Consider the following 19,704-nt stretch of genomic DNA (forward strand, 5'->3'; position numbering starts at 1 on the left):
CAACCTCCAGGTTCTTCTTCATCCTCTCCAGGTGAGCACTAGTGTCCTGCTCCTTCTTCAGCTCTTCAGCCATCATAGCAGCCTAGAGGAGACAGCATAACATGTTATTTAGCAACATCTTAAAAAAACACATTGTTAAAGTAAAAAATAAGTTAAAGTAAGAACAAAGTTTAAACCTACATCAGTGATGGCCTTCTTGGCCTTCTCCTCTGCATTCCTTGCTTCCTGAACAGTGTCATCCACTTCACCCTGGACCTGGACCAGATCAGCCTCAAGCTTCTTCTTGGTGTTCATGAGGCTTGTGTTCTAAAAGATAAAAATATTTTCTCAGTTAAATCATCACGTCTGATTTTTACATTGTAGTAAATCTCATCATTGAATTATTGCAGAAATGAAAGGAGTTTGTTCACCTGAGATTGCAGAAGTCCAACACGCTCACTGGCGTCCACCAGCTCCTGCTCTGCAATTTTGCGGCTTCTCTCTGTCTGCTCCAGAGCAGCTCTAAGTTCCTCAATTTCAGCAGTCATGAGACCGTTCCTGCGTTCCACCATGGCAGCTTGTTCCTTGAAGTCTTCCTGGGCTCTAAGAGCATCATCAAGGTGCAGTTGTGCATCCTAGTGAAAGAATATCATGAAAATATTCCCATGAATGCCAAAATGTCCCTGTACTGACCGTAGACTGTGGAACAACTCTGTGTCTTACAATACCTTAAACTGTGCCTGCACATTCCTCAGCTGCTTCTGGGACTCAGCAGCCTGGCGATTGGCGTGGCTCAGCTGGACCTCCATCTCATTCAGGTCTCCCTCCATCTTCTTCTTGATCCTCAGGGCATCGTTCCTGCTCCTGACCTCAGAGTCCAGAGTGCTCTGCATGGAGTCAATCACTCTCTGGCTGTTCCTCTTGATCTGCTCCATCTCCTCATCTTTCTCTGCCAGCTTCCTGTCCACCTCACCCTTGATCTGGTTGAGCTCCAACTGGACACGCAGGATCTTAGACTCTTCGTGTTCCAGAGTTCCCTGACGATATCAAAGAATGAAATATTCATCACTGCCTTCAATCCATTTATGCTTTTTGTTACTATTTGCAAATTATTTCAGAAGATCTCTCCAGGAAGAAAATATGTACCTCAGCCTCTTCAAGAGCTGTCTGGATCTCACACTTCTCTGTCTCCACCTGCTTCTTGGACTTCTCCAGCTCATGGATGCTCTTGCCAGTCTCACCAATCTGTTCAATCAGATCTGAGATCTCCTCTGCAGATAGATACATTTGTTTAATATTGTTAAGCCTTGAAGTGTAAATATAAATCCTGTACAACACATACACATGTTGAATACAATGAACATTTTACATTATGTTGAACTCACGTTGCAGGTTCTTGTTTTCACGCTTCATGGTTTCCAGGTGATCCAGAGTTTCCTCATAAGAGTTCTTCATCTTGAACAGCTCAGTGCTGAGAGAACGAGCCTCCTTCTGTGCTCCCTCAAGCTCTGCCTGACCCTCCTCATACTTCTGTTTCCACTCTGCCAACACCTGAATAGCACAATTACTACAGTTCAGTTGGTTGTGTAGCACTATAAAGACAAATATATATATATATATATATATATATATCTATGTTATTGTTTGTATGGCTTGGCTACACAAAGTGAACAATGCTACCTTGTCAAAGTTCCTCTGCTTCTTGTCAAGGTTGGCTGCGAGACTGTTGGCCCTCTCCACATCAATCATGAGGTCCTCCACCTCACTCTGGAGCCTCTGTTTGGTTTTCTCAAGAGAAGCAAATTTGGAATTCACTGCCTCAATCTGCTCCTCAGCCTCCTGAAGGCGCTGGGCAAGCTTTTTCCTGTTTGAATAAGAATGTGTCGCTCAGTGAACTACAAATCGTTACAAAAACCTTTTTCCAGATATTTTTGAATGTATGAAATACAAACAAATACATCATCTGAGACCTTGGATAAACACATGCAAGCAGTGCTGTAATCTAAAATGTTTGCCGCAAAATATGATATTAACTGCATGTAGTGTATATAAATGCATTTAAATTAAATTATTGATACAAGTAATGCATTTGCCAGTTGAGAATCCCTAAAATGCTAAACTTCTGAATTGGCTATCTAATTGTTTGAATGTTACTCACTTGGATTCCTCAAGCTCCTCAGTGCGCTGAATAGCATCAGTCTCATACTTAGATCTCCACTGAGCCACCTCACTGTTGGCCTTGGACATTCCACGCTGCAGCTCAGCCTTTGCCTCCTGCTCCTCCTCAAACTGCTCCCTCAGCAGATCACAGTCATGGCGAGCTGATTGCAGTCCATGGGCAAGAGCATTCTTGGCCTGTTTATAAAATTGATTCATGAATTTACAAGATTTCTAAATTCCAACTCGGATAATTCCAATGTACACTTACTTAATGGTTTCTTACCTTAACCTCCTCTTCAATCTGTCTCTTCATTTCCTCAATCTGCTGTGTGAAGGCCTGTTTGCCTCTGGTCAGCTGGGAGACAAGGGCTTCTTTCTCTTCAATTTGACGGCTGAACTCACCTTGTGTGAAAAATGTCATGATACATCAGTTCATCTTACGTTTCTCAATAACATGCACAACAAAACCTTCAATGATAACTTGTAGATACCATTTTCTGTCAGGAGACGGGCTTTATGTGAACTTGTGTCATTGATCTGACGAACATTTTCATCATTCTTGGTCTTCAGTTCGCTATATTGGTCCTCAAGAGTACGGCACATCTTTTCAAGATTTCCCTAATGAGTAAAAGAGCGATGACATCATTGATCAGATTTCATTCATAATATTAAATGGATTGTTATCGACATTAATTTGGTTACTAAAATCACATGTAATGCATTGTGTACCTTTGCTTTAGCCACAGCCTCCATGTTGCTGGAGAGGTCATCGATCTCCATCTTGTATTCACTCTTTTCCTTCTCAAGCTTCTGCTTAACACGCTGGAGGTTGTCAATCTGCTCTCCCAGCTCAGCAACGCTGTCAGCCTGCTTCTTGCGAAGAGCAGCAGCAGTGGATTCATGCTGCAGAGTGGACTCCTCAAGGTCTCGACGGAGCTTCTGGAACTCAGCCTCACGCTTCTTGTTCATCTCAATCTGAGCAGAGGTGGCACCACCAGCCTCCTCCAGCCTCTCACTGATCTCCTCAAGTTCCCAGGAGAGGTCAGCTCTCTGCTTCTCCACCTTGGCACGAGCAGCACGCTCAGCCTCAATCTCTTCCTCCAGTTCCTCAATGCGGGCCTGTTGAATGTAGGTGTAATTTCTTTCAGTAAACTTTCACTTTTGATACACATGTGGCGATACGTGGACGAACTGTTTTAGAGCGCACAACAACGCCACCCTAGGAGTTGCACCTAGAGATTCACTTTCCCCTGATCTGTATCAGGGTCTCAAAGACACTCAGGTTCATTATACAAATGAGCAGGAGACGTGGTTCCAATACAAAATTATCTTTATTCTGCTAAACAATGCACGGTTTACAGTTTATACACGAAATCCTAAAAGAGCCGTTTATACATTGAAAAAGAGGAGGACTGCGGCTTACCAGTGGCGAGGTGGACCAGCGCAGGTGAGGATCCCAAAAGAGGAGGCACCCCGATCACCCGTGTACACAACACTCACAACCACACGTGAGGGTCTCAACCCGGGGCACACCAAACGACACAGCACACAAAGGGAGACACCACCACCTGGAAGCACCAACCCCACCACCTTGGCTTAGCAGCTCCTACTCGGACAAAAAACACAATTATAAAAAGGCTCTGGTTCTTAAGAAAGGAAACGAAACAAAAATAAGCAAAACGGAAAACAACAATAGTTCGGGTTGGCTGATCAGCCACGGGGGGTGATCAGTAACCCAATCTATACACACTAAAAGCTAAAGTGGGCCTTCACATCCGTTGGTCAGAATACAAGAAGTGAATGGCTCAGGCTAAAAAGAGGTGGTTCATTAAAACAAGGGTGCTGCTAACAACAGCACAAGACAGGGGCGCAGTGCTGATAACAGCAGCGTCAGACTCTGTAGGCGACACAGCGCCGGTCAAAGTACACCAATCCCGTAGGCCAACGCAGTTAGTTGAACCAAGGCCATAGACAAAACACCGGTACACAAAACAGCAGCGTCCTTAATTTACGCAGGGTTAGCTGTAGCCGCAGCTCTGGCGGCGTTCCGCTTGAACCCAACCAAAAGTCCCCGATCAGGCAATGTGCGTCGGCTCCAGAAGGGGGGGGAGGAGGGCATGTAGCGTAGCTACCGGCAGCGACAGCTCCGCAGGTGAATCACCTGTGCAGGACGAGGGGAGCCCCAGAGATAGTCTGCACAGCGGCGGATGTCCAGCAAACCGGAAGCGGGACACGCGTTTGACGTCAGGAGGGAGCAGAGGGGATCCCTGGCGCATTTATGCGATGCCCGCCCACTGCGATTGGCCCGGTAATTAAAGGGACACCGATGCTCCCTTCTGCTACATTCTACCCCTCCTTCTTGCATCGCCGCCCCGACGATGGAACAGACAAGACTAAACTTAGTGTGAACTAACTCCAGGGCCTGAACACAGCAAACATTGCATTAGACACCGGACCAGGGGGAGTTGCAGACCTGTCTGTGATTCTCTCCACTGCTCTGGGAAGATGGTGCACATTAGAGTGCTGACCAGCAGTTGACCGTATGGTCCGACGTACGGCCACATCACCACCATCATGTGGACTGGATAGTGGGCCAGCCCAGGAGGCAGATGGTTTATTCGTCCTCACGATAGCGGGAGCCACTACGGGGTCTGGCACAGCGGACACCGGGTCGAATGGTGGGGGTAGCAGCCCCAAGGTGGTTGGTGTCGCTGCAGTTGGTCTAGCAGATGTCAAGATAGGGGTTGCTCGAAGACCTTCCTGCTGCTGCAGCATCAACAGATCACCATCGGATGAGGACTCGTCCTCAGAGAGTGGCACGTCCATGGAACATGGGCTACTGGTGGAGCCACGACCTGGGGAGTCAGCTCCAACCACGGCTTTTAGCCGGTTCCGATGGACTTGCTTGATCTTACTGTGGTCATCCACCGGTGCAATGGTGTAAACTGGGCCACCATCCTTAGGTGCCTTCAGGACTCTATGCACCACAGGACACCACAGATCCTGGATTTTATGACGTCCCCTCACACTAAAATCCCTCAACAATACCAATTGACCTTTCCTCAAAGGCGCAATTCGAACATGCTGGTCATAGTTTCTTTTGCGACGCTCGGCCGCCAACCTCAACCTCTCCCTAACTCCCTCAAAGGCTACCTGCAGCCGAGTCCGGTGCTCCTGGATCCACTCGTGGACGTTTCCCTCCACCGGATCCTGAACTCTGCCCAGCAGGAAATCGACCGGCAGCCTGGGTTCTTGACCAAACATGAGGAAGAAGGGGGATTCACCAGTGGCCTGATGGGGAGTGGTGTTATAACAGTATAGGACCTGTGGCAGGCAAGAATTCCAATCTCTCTTTCGAGAGACGGGTAGTGTGCGCAGCAAGTTGTGGAGAGTTCTATTGAACCGCTCACATTGCCCATTACCGGCCGGATGGTAGGCGGTGGTGCGAGACTTTCCAATGCCGTAAAGACCACACAGCTGCTGGATCAGGGAACTTTCAAAGTTGCGGCCCTGGTCTGAGTGTATACGGGCAGGAACACCAAACTTGAAGAACCACTCTGCGACCAAAACCTGTGCCACTGTAGAGGCACGTTGATCACGGGTGGGAATAGCCAGTGTATATTTACTGAAAACATCTGTCATCACCAGAACATTTTCCAATCCATTATGGGCAGGTTCTGACCAAACATGAGGGTTCTTGACCAAACATGAGGAAGAAGGGGGATTCACCAGTGGCCTGATGGGGAGTGGTGTTATAACAGTATAGGACCTGTGGCAGGCAAGAATTCCAATCTCTCTTTCGAGAGACGGGTAGTGTGCGCAGCAAGTTGTGGAGAGTTCTATTGAACCGCTCACATTGCCCATTACCGGCCGGATGGTAGGCGGTGGTGCGAGACTTTCCAATGCCGTAAAGACCACACAGCTGCTGGATCAGGGAACTTTCAAAGTTGCGGCCCTGGTCTGAGTGTATACGGGCAGGAACACCAAACTTGAAGAACCACTCTGCGACCAAAACCTGTGCCACTGTAGAGGCACGTTGATCACGGGTGGGAATAGCCAGTGTATATTTACTGAAAACATCTGTCATCACCAGAACATTTTCCAATCCATTATGGGCAGGTTCCAACACAGTATAGTCAATGGCTACAATCTCATTAGGACGGGAAGCCAATAAATGCCCCAAGTAGCTACGAGTGGCTGGCTGGGTGTCTTTGGCCACTTGGCATCTTTCACAGGTCTGACACCAGTCTGCCACCTCAGAAGACATACCTGGCCAGTAGCAGCGAGCTCGCAAGAGCTCCAACGTTCTCTCCACACCTTGATGACCGTGCTCCTGATGAACCCCTGTTAGAACCTCGTTCTTTAAGACAGCCGGCAGCAGCAGTTGGAACGTTGCTGCTGCACTATCAGGGCGGAAGATCCGACGACAAAGGACCCCGTTCTGATCAACCAGGCGGTCCCATTGTCGGAGCAGCACCAAGGCGGGCTGAGATAAATGTTTCCGCTCCTCATGGTTAGGACGCTGCTTCTGTCTCCAGAACAACGAGACTGCCTGGATAACTGGGTCAGCCTGCTGGAGAGAACAGATGTCAGACAGTGTGCGATTAGGCAAGACCGTGACCGCAGCCTGGGTTGCCTCAATCTTCCCCAACTGCAATGCTCGCTGTAACGGTTCCGGAAGCAAGGTGCCAGGGACCATGGCTTCCATGTGCTGCTCACCTGGTGGATGCTGCCGGGAAAGGGCGTCAGCGTTCCGATTGCTTTTCCCTGACCTGTACTTTAACTCAAAGTCAAAGGATGCAAGTTGGGCCGCCCACCGCTGTTCGGTCGCACCCAGTTTAGCAGACGACAAGTGGCTCAATGGATTGTTGTCGGTGTAAACAAGGCACTTTTGGCCCAGCAAATACTCCCTGAATTTCTCGGTCATGGCCCACTTAAGGGCCAAGAACTCGAGTTTCATCGAGCTATAGTTCGACATATTGCGCTCAGTGGGTCTCAGACCTCGACTGGCGTATGCTATCGGTCTAACTTTACCTCCGTGCTCCTGTGAGAGCACCGCGCCTAGCCCGCCAAAACTTGCGTCCACCTCCAGAATGAAGGGCAAGGAGAAGTCAGCATAGGCCAGGACAGGTGCAGTGGTGAGTTTGGCTTTTAACGCACCAAAGCTACGCTGGCACTCCTCTGTCCACTTCTCAAGAACGTCTGACCCTGCCCTCCTTCTGGCCTTGGTGCCTCCTAGCTCGGCTACCAGCTTATGGAGAGGGGCTGCCAGCTTGGCAAAGCCCTCCACAAAGCGACGATAATAGCTGGCAAACCCCAGAAAAGACCGCAACTCAGCTACTGTAGAAGGCGGCTGCCAGTTAGCCACCACCTCGATCTTGCTCGGATCGGTGGAGACACCCTTGTCCGAGATGACATGACCCAAGTAATGCACTTCCTGCTGGAAAAATGCACATTTGGAGAGTTTCGCCTTAAGACCCTCCTGCTGAAGCCGACCCAGCACCACCTCCAGTCTCTCCAGATGCTGTTCTACTGAGGAAGAGAAAACCACAATGTCGTCAAGGTAGAGAAGTAGTGACTGGCACTGTTGGTCCCCGAATAGGCGCTGCATTAACCTCTGGAAGGTGCTGGGGGCGTTGCAGAGCCCAAAGGGCATGCGGTTCCACTCAAACAAACCAAATGGGGTGCAAAATGCTGTCTTGGATCTGTCTTTCTCAGCCATTGGGACCTGGTTGTACCCACTGGCCAGATCCATGGTGGAAAACCAGCGAGCACCTGTCAGTGAATCCAGGGATTCCTCGATACGCGGTAAAGGAAACGCATCCTTTCTGGTCTTGCTGTTAAGTTGGCGGTAGTCAACGCACAGGCGCAGACTACCATCCTTCTTCCTTACCAGAACGATGGGGGAAGCATAGGGACTGCTACTCTCCCTGATTACCTGCGTTTCCAGTAGCTGATTGATGTGCTCTTTTACTACCTCGTACTCTGATGGAGGGATACGCCTGTAGCGTTGTCTTACAGGGATGTCATCCAAGAGCGGAATATCATGCGCCATCAAGTTGGTACAACCCAAATCCCCCTCGTAAGCAGAGAATACTGAGGAGTACTTCCCAAGAAGGGACCTCACCTGATCCTTCTCTTCAGCGGACAGTGAAGACAGGTCAATGGCCTCCAGCTGTTCATCCACCGTTGGACCAACAGACTGAGATGCCACTGTGGCTACACTAGATGACCTCTCTGTAACTCCTGTGGGCAGACTGACAACATTCACAGTATCCAAGGTGCCCACAATTGTGCGGGGATAAAGCAACACCTCAGTGGAGCCTACATTAACAATCGGTATGTAGGCTGTGCCCCCTATCACACGGACCAGGGCAGGTGACGCAAGCAATCCAGCAGGTAAGCCAGTGTCAGAGGGCTCGAACAACACAGTGGCACCAGAGTACTGCTCAGCACATGTAGCCGCCACTACCTGCATCATGCCACCTGGGATACGACAAGCCTTCTTACCCCGGATCTTCACTTTTCCTGCAGCGCCCAACGGGGCCTGCACACTGGCACGATAGCACTTTTGCAGCGCCTGCACGAGAGACTCTGGTGCCCCAGATACTGGGGGAAAGTCAAACAAAGCTTGGCCATACTGCCCAAAGAGCTCTCTGTAGCACCTGCGAATCACATTCATCCCCAACACACCAGACACCGAACGGGACAAATCACCCGGGGGGTCCTTTACGACTAACACCCCACAGCGTGGCATCAATTTGTCACACAGCCCCACATCTAGCTCCAGGTAACCAATGTAGGGAATGGGCAACCCATTAGCGGCTCTAAGCTCCAGCCAGTGACAAGATTGGAGTCGTTCTTGACCCCATGGCTCGAAGTGCTGGAGGAAGAAGCTCTCTGTGACAGTAGACACCATGGATCCTGTATCCACCAAGCAAGGCACCATAATTCCACCCATGTCCACATCAACATGTGGACACGAGGACATCAACTTTGAGGCGTCCGCCGCACCACACAAAACAAACCCGGAGCCAACCGAGGGCCCAACCGAACTGTGGCTCTGCAGTCCGGTGGGTGCTAGTTTTCCGAAGCCTGAGCTGAATAGGGCTGCCTACCAGATGGTGGCGGGGCCTGCGAGGACGGCGGGTGGGGAGGGATGCGAAACCCGTTGCACTCTCTGGCAAAGTGACCAGGCTGTTGACAGCGCCTGCATATGATGGGGCCCTGACGAGGTGCACGATTGCGCGGTTGGGAGTTCTGTAACAGAGCAATGCTTTGAGTAAGTTGATCTAGCTGTTGTTGCTGCTTCTTCAACATTTCAAGCATCTCGGGCAGCTGGGGTGAGTTAACCATCCCCGGAGAACCACCATGAACGCCGTACTGTGTACCAAGGACAGAGGGAACAGAGTGACTTCGGCCTCTCATGCTACCTGGCAAACCCTCCTGTTCCCACCTAATTGCCTCCCCCCTGACGTCAAGCAAAGTTGCGGTCGGCTTCCCACGGACAAACTGTTTTAAGCCACGGCGGAGTGCACCATCTAGAACGTGCTCCACAAATTGGTCTCGCAACAACACTTCAGCATTTAGCATCTCGCTAGGCGCGCGCTGTTTTACAGCCTCCATACTGCTCATCAAGGCGAGGGAGAACTCTTGTAGGGTCTCGCCATCTTGTTGTCGTCTAGAAAAGAAGGCCTCCTGTAAGGCTACATATGACTCGAAGCACCCGTACACCTCCTGTAACGCAGCAATTATTTGGTCTGGATCCCCTCGTTCTGCACTAGAGCGAAATTTTATTTCCTCCCGTGCCTCTCCTTCTAAGTGATCAAATAAAAAGAATGCCTGATCGGAATTAGATAACCTTCGTGCCCTCATACATGCCTGCACCTCCTCAATCCACTCATTCAACCCTATACCTGACCGTCCTCTAAACATAGGGCATTTCCTGTCTCGGGGCATGAACACTAGCCTCTCTGTGACAGGAGCACTGGTAGTGACAGGAGCATTAGGTGGCACAGAAGTAGAGAGCATATCACTAGAGCCAGGGAGGGTGGAAGCCTGTTCCTGGCGTAGTCTTACATTATCTGCTGTCAACTGGGCAATTAAGTCCCTCAACTCTTGCAGATCTTCCGCCATCACTACAAATTGGTCAGGGAAGGAGGACTCTATACTGGGGTGGAGCAGCACTGAAGGGAAGGAAAAAAACTAAAATAGGCTAGCCGAACACCTTACCAGAACCCGCTACATTCAGAAACCCAAAGAACCAGCTGCTGTTTTGCTTTCACCAATAAATAAAAAGTACACAATTAAACACACAATACACCAAATAACATTTACTCAAGGAAACAAAGAAAAAAATGGAACACACGTCTCTGCTTTCAAAAAGTAGACCCTGCCAACAACGCCAAATGTGGCGATACGTGGACGAACTGTTTTAGAGCGCACAACAACGCCACCCTAGGAGTTGCACCTAGAGATTCACTTTCCCCTGATCTGTATCAGGGTCTCAAAGACACTCAGGTTCATTATACAAATGAGCAGGAGACGTGGTTCCAATACAAAATTATCTTTATTCTGCTAAACAATGCACGGTTTACAGTTTATACACGAAATCCTAAAAGAGCCGTTTATACATTGAAAAAGAGGAGGACTGCGGCTTACCAGTGGCGAGGTGGACCAGCGCAGGTGAGGATCCCAAAAGAGGAGGCACCCCGATCACCCGTGTACACAACACTCACAACCACACGTGAGGGTCTCAACCCGGGGCACACCAAACGACACAGCACACAAAGGGAGACACCACCACCTGGAAGCACCAACCCCACCACCTTGGCTTAGCAGCTCCTACTCGGACAAAAAACACAATTATAAAAAGGCTCTGGTTCTTAAGAAAGGAAACGAAACAAAAATAAGCAAAACGGAAAACAACAATAGTTCGGGTTGGCTGATCAGCCACGGGGGGTGATCAGTAACCCAATCTATACACACTAAAAGCTAAAGTGGGCCTTCACATCCGTTGGTCAGAATACAAGAAGTGAATGGCTCAGGCTAAAAAGAGGTGGTTCATTAAAACAAGGGTGCTGCTAACAACAGCACAAGACAGGGGCGCAGTGCTGATAACAGCAGCGTCAGACTCTGTAGGCGACACAGCGCCGGTCAAAGTACACCAATCCCGTAGGCCAACGCAGTTAGTTGAACCAAGGCCATAGACAAAACACCGGTACACAAAACAGCAGCGTCCTTAATTTACGCAGGGTTAGCTGTAGCCGCAGCTCTGGCGGCGTTCCGCTTGAACCCAACCAAAAGTCCCCGATCAGGCAATGTGCGTCGGCTCCAGAAGGGGGGGGAGGAGGGCATGTAGCGTAGCTACCGGCAGCGACAGCTCCGCAGGTGAATCACCTGTGCAGGACGAGGGGAGCCCCAGAGATAGTCTGCACAGCGGCGGATGTCCAGCAAACCGGAAGCGGGACACGCGTTTGACGTCAGGAGGGAGCAGAGGGGATCCCTGGCGCATTTATGCGATGCCCGCCCACTGCGATTGGCCCGGTAATTAAAGGGACACCGATGCTCCCTTCTGCTACACACACATTAGGAAATGGGTGCAATAATGTTTTCTGTAACAAAATATGTCACCTGAAGCTCCTTGATCTTCTTCTGAAGCTGAGCACCCATTGACTGCTCATCTTCGATCTTGCTAAGGAGCTGACTCGTTTCAAAGTCCTTTCTGTGAGAATTAAAGATAAAATACATATAGTTCATGCAGTTGACATTCATTTTCAAAAGAATGGTTGTTGTGCAAATTCAAAAAAGTACATTACTTTTTAATTTTCTCATCAGACTGCTGCTTGTCATTCTCAAGATCCATAATGGATTCCTGGGCCAGCTTCAGATCACCCTCGAGCTTCCTCTTGGCTCTCTCAAGGTCCATACGCAGCTTCTTCTCTTGCTCCAGAGAACCCTCAAGCTGAAGAAATAATATTTGTTCACATTGTAATCATCACGACCAAGAACAATTTTTCTTCTTCAATCAGACTGTATTTGTAAACTTACATCGTCCACTTGCTGCTCAAGCTTGGTCTTGGCCTTGGTCAGAGTGTTGACTTTGTCTTCCTCTCCCTGCAGGTCATCAAGAGTCTGCTGATGAGCCTCCTGAAGGGCTTTCTTTTCCTTGGTCAACTTAGCAAGGCTCTCATCCTGAGAGGCCATCTCCTCGGTGAGGTTCTTGACCTAAGTGTGCAAGAAAGATCTCGTGAATAAGCGCTGATCATTATCATTTTACTTGATATGATGGTCAGATTATTATTTACAAACCTTGTTCTCAGTGGCATGTTTCTCCTTCTCCACTTTGGCCAAGGTAAGCTCCAGGTCATCAATATCCTTCTTGAGCTCAGAGCATTCATCCTCCAGCTTTCTCTTTTTGGCAGTGAGCTCAGCGTTGATTTCCTCTTCATCCTCCAGTCTCTCACTTGTCTCTTTGAATTTGGCCTCCATCTGAATCTTGCCCTTGATAAGACCCTCACATCTCTCCTCAGCATCTGAGAGATTATCTCCTTCCTAATCCATTTAATGCAAATAGATGTCAGCACACCAACAATGAACAACATGAAAAAGCACAACTGTCTGTTGATGTGTACTCACAGATGCTATTTGCAGCTGCAGATCATTTTTCTCCTGCAGAAGGGAAACCATCTTCTCCTCCAGCTCCTTCTTCTTGGACAGGGCAGCAGCCAAGTCAGTTTTCATCTTATCATAGTTCTCCTTCATGTTTGCCAGCTCCTTCTCAGTTTCAGCAGACTTCAGCAGAGGCTTGATCTTGTAGTACACCTTCATCCATGGCCAGTGTTTCACATTCATGAATGAGCGGACATTGTACTGGATGGAATAGACGGCTTCTCTGCAGACAAGAAGTAGCTGTTATGGACAATGTTGTTTGTGATTTTTCATACCATGATTCAGAATGAGTTATTTTCAACATGCCTCCTCTCAATCATCTTCAAAAAATCCCTTCTCATGTTGTAACCACGGCACAAAGCTTGAGTCATGGTGACCAGTGATGCCAGTTTTTCATCTCTCATCTCCTCAAGGGTACCCAGCAGACCGGCCTTGAAGAACACCTAAACAAACAACAAATACATTACAGGTAGGATGAACTGAGGAAGTGAATACTTCACATCATCTAAAACTCACCATGGTCTGTCTGCAACGACCACTTCTGCAATGGTTGATTGAATAAATACAACCATTGCTTCCTTTCTAGACCTAACCTGTGTCGGAAGCATTTTTCACTGACATGTTCATATGCTGTCATTTTTATCTCTGCAGCTGTCCCAGAATCGCAGCTAAAAAGTGAGTTATCTGCTGTCATCTGCTAACAGCTAACAACTAACGAAATGTCCTCCTGCTGACATGAGAAGACACGCTCTGCCTGAGTCCACGCTCAATTGAGTTTTTCATTTGCGAAGATGACTGCGGTTTACTGCAACAACAGGACGCCTTTAGTCTTAACTTAACTTAACTTAACCTCCTTGGTAATAATTCTTTGGTTAAATAAGGAAAGGAAAGTGCTTACCTTGGTGTGTCCAAATTTGTACTCATCATGTGGGACATCAATTGACCCAAGCAGCTTCTCTGAAGCCTTCTTGTTGTCAATGAAGTGGCCCTCGGGAATGACACTGGCATTCAGCACCTTGTACCTTTTATGAGAGAGTTAATGGTCATTTTGTGACCTTTTTATTTCAATAGTCCACATTAACATTCCATGAAAAATATCCATTGATACCTCTGCTTGAAGTCAGCATAGATAATTCTGCTGGGGAAACCTTTCCTGCAGATTCTGATACCCTCCAGCACACCGTTACACCTGAGCTGGTGGATGACCAGGAAGTTCTCCATCAATCCTGTAAAAAAGACATTTTTTTAATCTTTAGAACTATGTGAACCATACCAAAAAAAGAAAACCACTCCTCAAAGACTCTTGAGATTGTGTTCTCTATGTACCTGGAGTCTTTGACTCATTGGGAATCAGGCAGCGCACAAAGTGAGGATGGGTGGCCCTCAAGTTAGTCATCAGCTTGCCCAAGTTCTCCTGTAGATCCAGATGGAACAATTGTTAGTTTGAGTATATATTCTTTTTATTTGTTTTATACGGGGTGACCGTGGCTCACTGGGTTAAGAGGGTTGTCTGTTAACCGGAAGGTCAAAGGTTCGATCCTCGGCTGGGAAGTGTCACGTGTCGAAGTGTATCTGAGCAACACACTGAATCCCAATTGTAACGAGTTTGAGTATAAGCTAATCTATACATAAAATACGTTGGCAATGTCAAACCTTACCCTAAACTGTGAAGACACAGTCTGCATAGAACCACCCTTCTTCTTGCCTCCCTTCTTGCTGCCACCAACCTCTGTTGATAATTTTAAGTAGACATGTTTTTTTAGAATGACATAAAATTTACTTGAACATATGCTACAGTTCAAAATATACAGTATCTACAACATTAAAATGTGTTTTGGTTCACTCTAGCTACTATCATACCTTCAACGACAGGTGGATACAGAATAGGCAGCAGTTTCACGTTGGATTTATGGTACAGCTGAATAACAGACTCATTCAGTGGATCCTTGTTCTTGTCCAGCCAGCCACCGATATTGTAGTCCACGGTCCCAGCATAGTGCACCAGGGAGAAGTGGGCCTCAGCCTTGCCTTTGGCGGGCTTTGGCTTCTCAAATGCTTTGGTTTTGCCAAGATGCTGGTCATACAGCTTGTTCTTGAAGGATACATCTGTTGCCTTGGGGAACATGCACTCCTCTTCAAGGATGGAGAAGATGCCCATGGGCTTGAAAAAGTGGGAAGAAGTTTGTCATAAAGTGATACATTAAGTCAAATTAAGGATAATTATATCACAAAATTAATTGATTACCCTTTCAATCAGCTCGATGCAGGCAGCTAAGTCCATGCCAAAGTCAATGAACTCCCAGATAATACCCTCCTTCTTGTACTCCTCTTGCTCCAGGACAAACATGGTGTGGTTGAAGAACTGTTGCAGTTTCTCATTGGTGAAGTTGATGCACAGCTGCTCCAATGTGTTGAACTGCAAGGACACATAACATCTTTCTGTTAACAAGAATGATTATGTTATTAAAAGTATTGATTGTTGAATTTTTGGAATTTAAGCTTACGTCAAAGATTTCAAACCCAGCGATATCCAGGACACCGATGTAGTACTGCCTTGCTTGTTTAGTGTCCAACATCTGGTTGATACGGATGACCATCCACAAGAACATCTTCTCATAGATAGACTTGGCCAGAGCAGGCACTGAGTTACCCACCTGAATGAAATAACGATTTGATTTGATAAATTAACCGTTGTGTAAAATAATAGATTATTGGTGTTCTTGTATAGTCATTCTAATGAGATAAATGACACAAAGAAAATCCTAAATGACAAAAATGCATCTAAGATTCAATTCAATACATTTTTTATAGCGTACAATCACAAATTTGCCTCGGAGGGCTTTACAATTTGTACACATCTGACATCCTCTGTAGGGACCCTCACATCGATAAAGTACCGCCCCCCCCCCTAGATTCAGCATTCAATAGATAAAAGTTGAAGTAGTAACATTGAACATGGCTTTTATTGTATCGAGTGAACCCTGTAATACATTATTTTAGTAGAACGAATATAACTAATACACTAATAACAATGACATCCTCTGTAGGGACCCCCCCCCCCCCCGAAAGACAAACCAGATGGTGCTTCACTTATTCTAGATTCACCATTCAATAGATACAACTTTTGAAAGTGGTAACATTGAACACTTACATGGCTGTCATTGTATCTAGTGAATTATGTAATACATTATTTTAGTAAAACTAATTTCAAATAGTAGGATATTGAATGTGGGTAATTCATGTTTACCTGAGGTACAGTCTGTCCCTTGGTGACATACTCATTTCCGACCTTCACTCTGGGATAGCACAGAGCTTTCAGCATGTCAGCGGAGTTCAAACCCAGCAAGTAAGCAACCTTGTCAGCCTCTGAAAATAATTCAGTGATTTACATCATGATATGAACAGAAACATGTGATTAGGAACTATATTTATCTTAATACTGTTGTTCCCAAGCTACTCACCCTCTGTGCCATCAGGCTCAGCCTGCTCCTCACGCTGTTTTTGTTTGAACTTCATGTTACCATGGTGGAGCACTGCACCAGTCATCTTGTAGATGCTCATCTTCTCATCATGTGTGAAGCCCAGGATATCAATAGCATTCTGAATTCAAAAGATGTGTCCACACAAAAAATAATCACTTTAGAAAATGCACTTAAAAGAGCAGTTTTGCATGTATTTCACTAAATATATTTCAATAGTTTGAAGTGAAGATGACTCACATCAGTGGCTTCCAGCTCTTCTTTGTCATCAATGCTGGCCACAGCGATCTGACCCATGCTGCACATGGGGAAGTCGTAGGGGTTGGTTGTGAGGAGTGCCAAATCTGGTCATCAAAAAAGGTTGAAAATGTCAATAATTTAGTTTCATATGAAAACAGTAGGTGAAATGTTGCAACATCTCAATCTGTTTACCAAGCAGCTCAGGTTTGTGGCCGGTCATCATCTGGTAGAAGACGTGGTAGCCTCTTTCAGCAGGAAGCTGGAATGTCACTCTAGACTTCTCCAGCAGATCTACAAATATTGTTTATAAGTAACAGCTAGGCCAATTTTCAATTTGAGTCATTTGTATGTGTTGGAGCCGACAAATGGCCACTACAGTATGTACAAGGAGTATTATTACTTACATGTCTCAATATCAGCACTAGACAGTTTGCCAGTTGTGCCGAAATGGATTCTGATGAATTTACCCTGTTTGGAACAAAGGGATTCTTAATGTCCCTCTTCATGGACAATCAGTAACAAGGCCTCTCACATGTGTAGAAATTGTTTCATACTTACAAAACGAGAAGAGTTGTCATTCCTCACAGTTTTGGCATTACCGTAGGCCTCCAGCAGGGGATTGGCTGCAATAATCTGATCCTCCAGTGACCCCTATAATCCAGTATTAGAAGCGATATCAGAAAATGACTTTGGAAAATGTTCCATTGGTAAAGAACCCTGAATTGTAATCATCAGGAACATACCTTTGATGTGTCCCTCTTCTTCCCTTCTCCACCAACTGAGATTGTTGCAAAGTACTGGATGACACGCTTGGTGTTCACAGTCTTTCCAGCACCAGATTCTCCACTAGGCATAAACACAGACTTATAAGAATCTGATCAAGATATTTGACTATCTTCACCAAAGTCAACAATTGTAAATGAACCAAACTTACGTGATCAAGACAGACTGGTTCTCCCTATCTGTTAAATAAGAAACAAAAGAGTGAACTATGTTTCACTGCAACAGAAACCTCATACAGTGATATCCTCTACATTGTTATGATAATGACTCACCAGTTGACATGAACTGATAAGCGTTGTCAGAGACAGAGAAGATGTGGGGTGGAGCCTCCATACGTTTCTTTCCTCTATAGGCAGCTACACATTCAGAATCGTACACTGGGAGCCACTTGTAGGGGTTCACAGTGGCACAGAACAGTCCAGAGTAGGTCTGAAAGTTATCATAGAGATTCAACAGTTAACATTGTTTCTTAAAAGTAAAGTCATTTTCAATAGTTCTCGTTCTCCTTCGATAGATTGTCTTATGTAGATCATCCATGCTGCATAACGCTCTTTGAGGTTATACAGCACAGCAGCTTCATTGAGATGGGTCATCATGGCCATGTCCTCAATCTTGTCATACTTGGGAGGATTCATTGGAGTGACGTCATCTTCTTTGACTGTCTTCTCCTGAAAAATTACATTTGTCACAATGAGAACTGATCATATTGAATTCCCAGTTGGCTCTAACTTTATGATACCAACCTCCTGTGTTTCCAGGACTTTGACTGTGACTTTGCCACCATCTTTCTTGATGATTGTTCCCTTCATGTACAGCTCCTTGACATCGGTCACATAGCAGGCACTCTTGGCATCAAATGGTGCGGCTTGAGCCTCTATTCTCTCCCTCTCAGGCTTACGTAGGTAAACGGCAGCTTTGCCATACGTGGCCATCTCCGCGTCTGTCATGGTGGCGGCGTATGTCTGTTAGATAATTACAAAGTAACTGCAAGTTTACTTCTCCGAGGTAATAATATATATGAGGAATCATATTAATCTTTGTTAAAACAAATGTCTTCAAGTCATTTGACTGAACAAAACGGAATTACCAAGTTCAATTAAATGGTCAACATATTTCTTTCAAATTGATTTCACCTTTGCTAATTAGAAATAGTTTTCCATACTGAGTTGATAGCAATTAGATTGACACTAACCTGCTTTTTTGACAAAATTGGATGACTTTGCAACTGAATGAAATGTTTCACAGCTACATACAAATTAGTATCATGAAAGATGTTCATACCTGACCCCTCTATATGAAAATACTGATATATAGTCCACAATCCTGTTGGGAACATATATATTTCAGTTATTAATGCAGGTTTGTAAAGATTTGTTAAACAAAAAGTATTGTCCCAAATATTTAATACATTCTCTAAAACATGTAGAACACAATATGCTTACCACAAGCTGTAGTCTCCAAGAGTCTTCAACCACCACCCTACTCTGTGTTGGTCAACCCTTTTATATTGAACTTGTCTTGCTTCCGTAGCATTGGTTAAATATGGACACATGCCAAATGTGGAGTGTGCTCCCAGCATCGATTAAAGCAGGTGCTGCTCGGTTGTACGTCTGGTGTTTTGGATTTCAGCCAGTGAGGCCAGTCACACATATCATCTCAATCAATAAGAGAAATGAGAGGAGTATATATGGAGCAGTTTTTTTAGATTAGATTTACAATTATATTTACATTTTCATATCAGGCATTTCTAAATTGACCCTGACCATGTCCCATTGATTAACTATATATCCCCACAGAATACTTTTCAGTCCAAATTTCAGTTGTCTGTCTGATGCACAGATGATGGAACAGATATGCTTACATTTTAATCTATACGGATATCTACAAAAGTCGCATAGCATCTCGCATTTCACTTGTGCTTTACGTGTGTACCTATAACCCTGAGGATCTTTATAGGCTTCGAACGTAAATTCTTCAACTTCAAAGTGTTGCTTTTTTTGGTTGTAACATAGCCCAAGTACACGTTCATCATTATTATTCATCCCTGTTGAAGTAACCCAATCAAAGTGTGATTCTTATACTTAAGAAGTGTATTAAACATTGTTTTCCAGAACATTGTAGGAGCTGTAGGATAAACATTGGTGGTGTTCCTGAGCTCTTCCCATATTTAGCCAGAATTATCATTTCCCATAAGCCAAAATTCACAGAGATGGGATAGCCCTATTTGTGTAGTCGATAATATAGGACGATATCTTGCATTCTAAACTTATTTAATCAGAGAGATGATAAGGATGGGGAACAAAAATAGGACAACTGTTTTATGTGCAAACATGAGCAACACATTCAATTATGGTTTAGCTCTACCTCACAGAGAGATGGTCACCCATTATAT

General features: G+C 45.9%; 1 protein-coding gene and 1 pseudogene across 2 annotated transcripts in view; both read right to left on the bottom strand.

Moving 5' to 3' along the window:
• The window catches only part of LOC306775275 (myosin heavy chain, fast skeletal muscle-like), a 39,273-nt gene that overhangs the window by 936 nt on the left and 18,633 nt on the right, over positions 1-19,704 (bottom strand). The window lies entirely within an intron of this gene.
• On the bottom strand, positions 474-18,236 carry LOC306775285 (myosin heavy chain, fast skeletal muscle-like; annotated as a pseudogene). Its single transcript, XR_013773156.1, has 32 exons — positions 18,056-18,236; positions 17,836-17,980; positions 17,585-17,740; positions 17,464-17,491; positions 17,088-17,375; positions 16,934-16,997; positions 16,722-16,820; positions 16,530-16,633; positions 16,272-16,410; positions 16,058-16,176; positions 15,315-15,464; positions 15,056-15,226; positions 14,671-14,971; positions 14,469-14,539; positions 14,137-14,224; positions 13,919-14,036; positions 13,709-13,832; positions 13,117-13,253; positions 12,778-13,033; positions 12,451-12,693; positions 12,190-12,366; positions 11,958-12,103; positions 11,773-11,863; positions 2,869-3,258; positions 2,631-2,757; positions 2,423-2,541; positions 2,138-2,334; positions 1,660-1,843; positions 1,365-1,530; positions 1,126-1,250; positions 708-1,016; positions 474-614 (listed from the first exon to the last, which is right to left on the bottom strand). The product of XR_013773156.1 is annotated as a myosin heavy chain, fast skeletal muscle-like (transcript).

Source organism: Melanostigma gelatinosum, assembly GCF_949748355.1.
Source record: "Melanostigma gelatinosum genome assembly, chromosome: 1".
In the NCBI taxonomy this organism is placed as follows: domain Eukaryota; kingdom Metazoa; phylum Chordata; class Actinopteri; order Perciformes; family Zoarcidae; genus Melanostigma; species Melanostigma gelatinosum.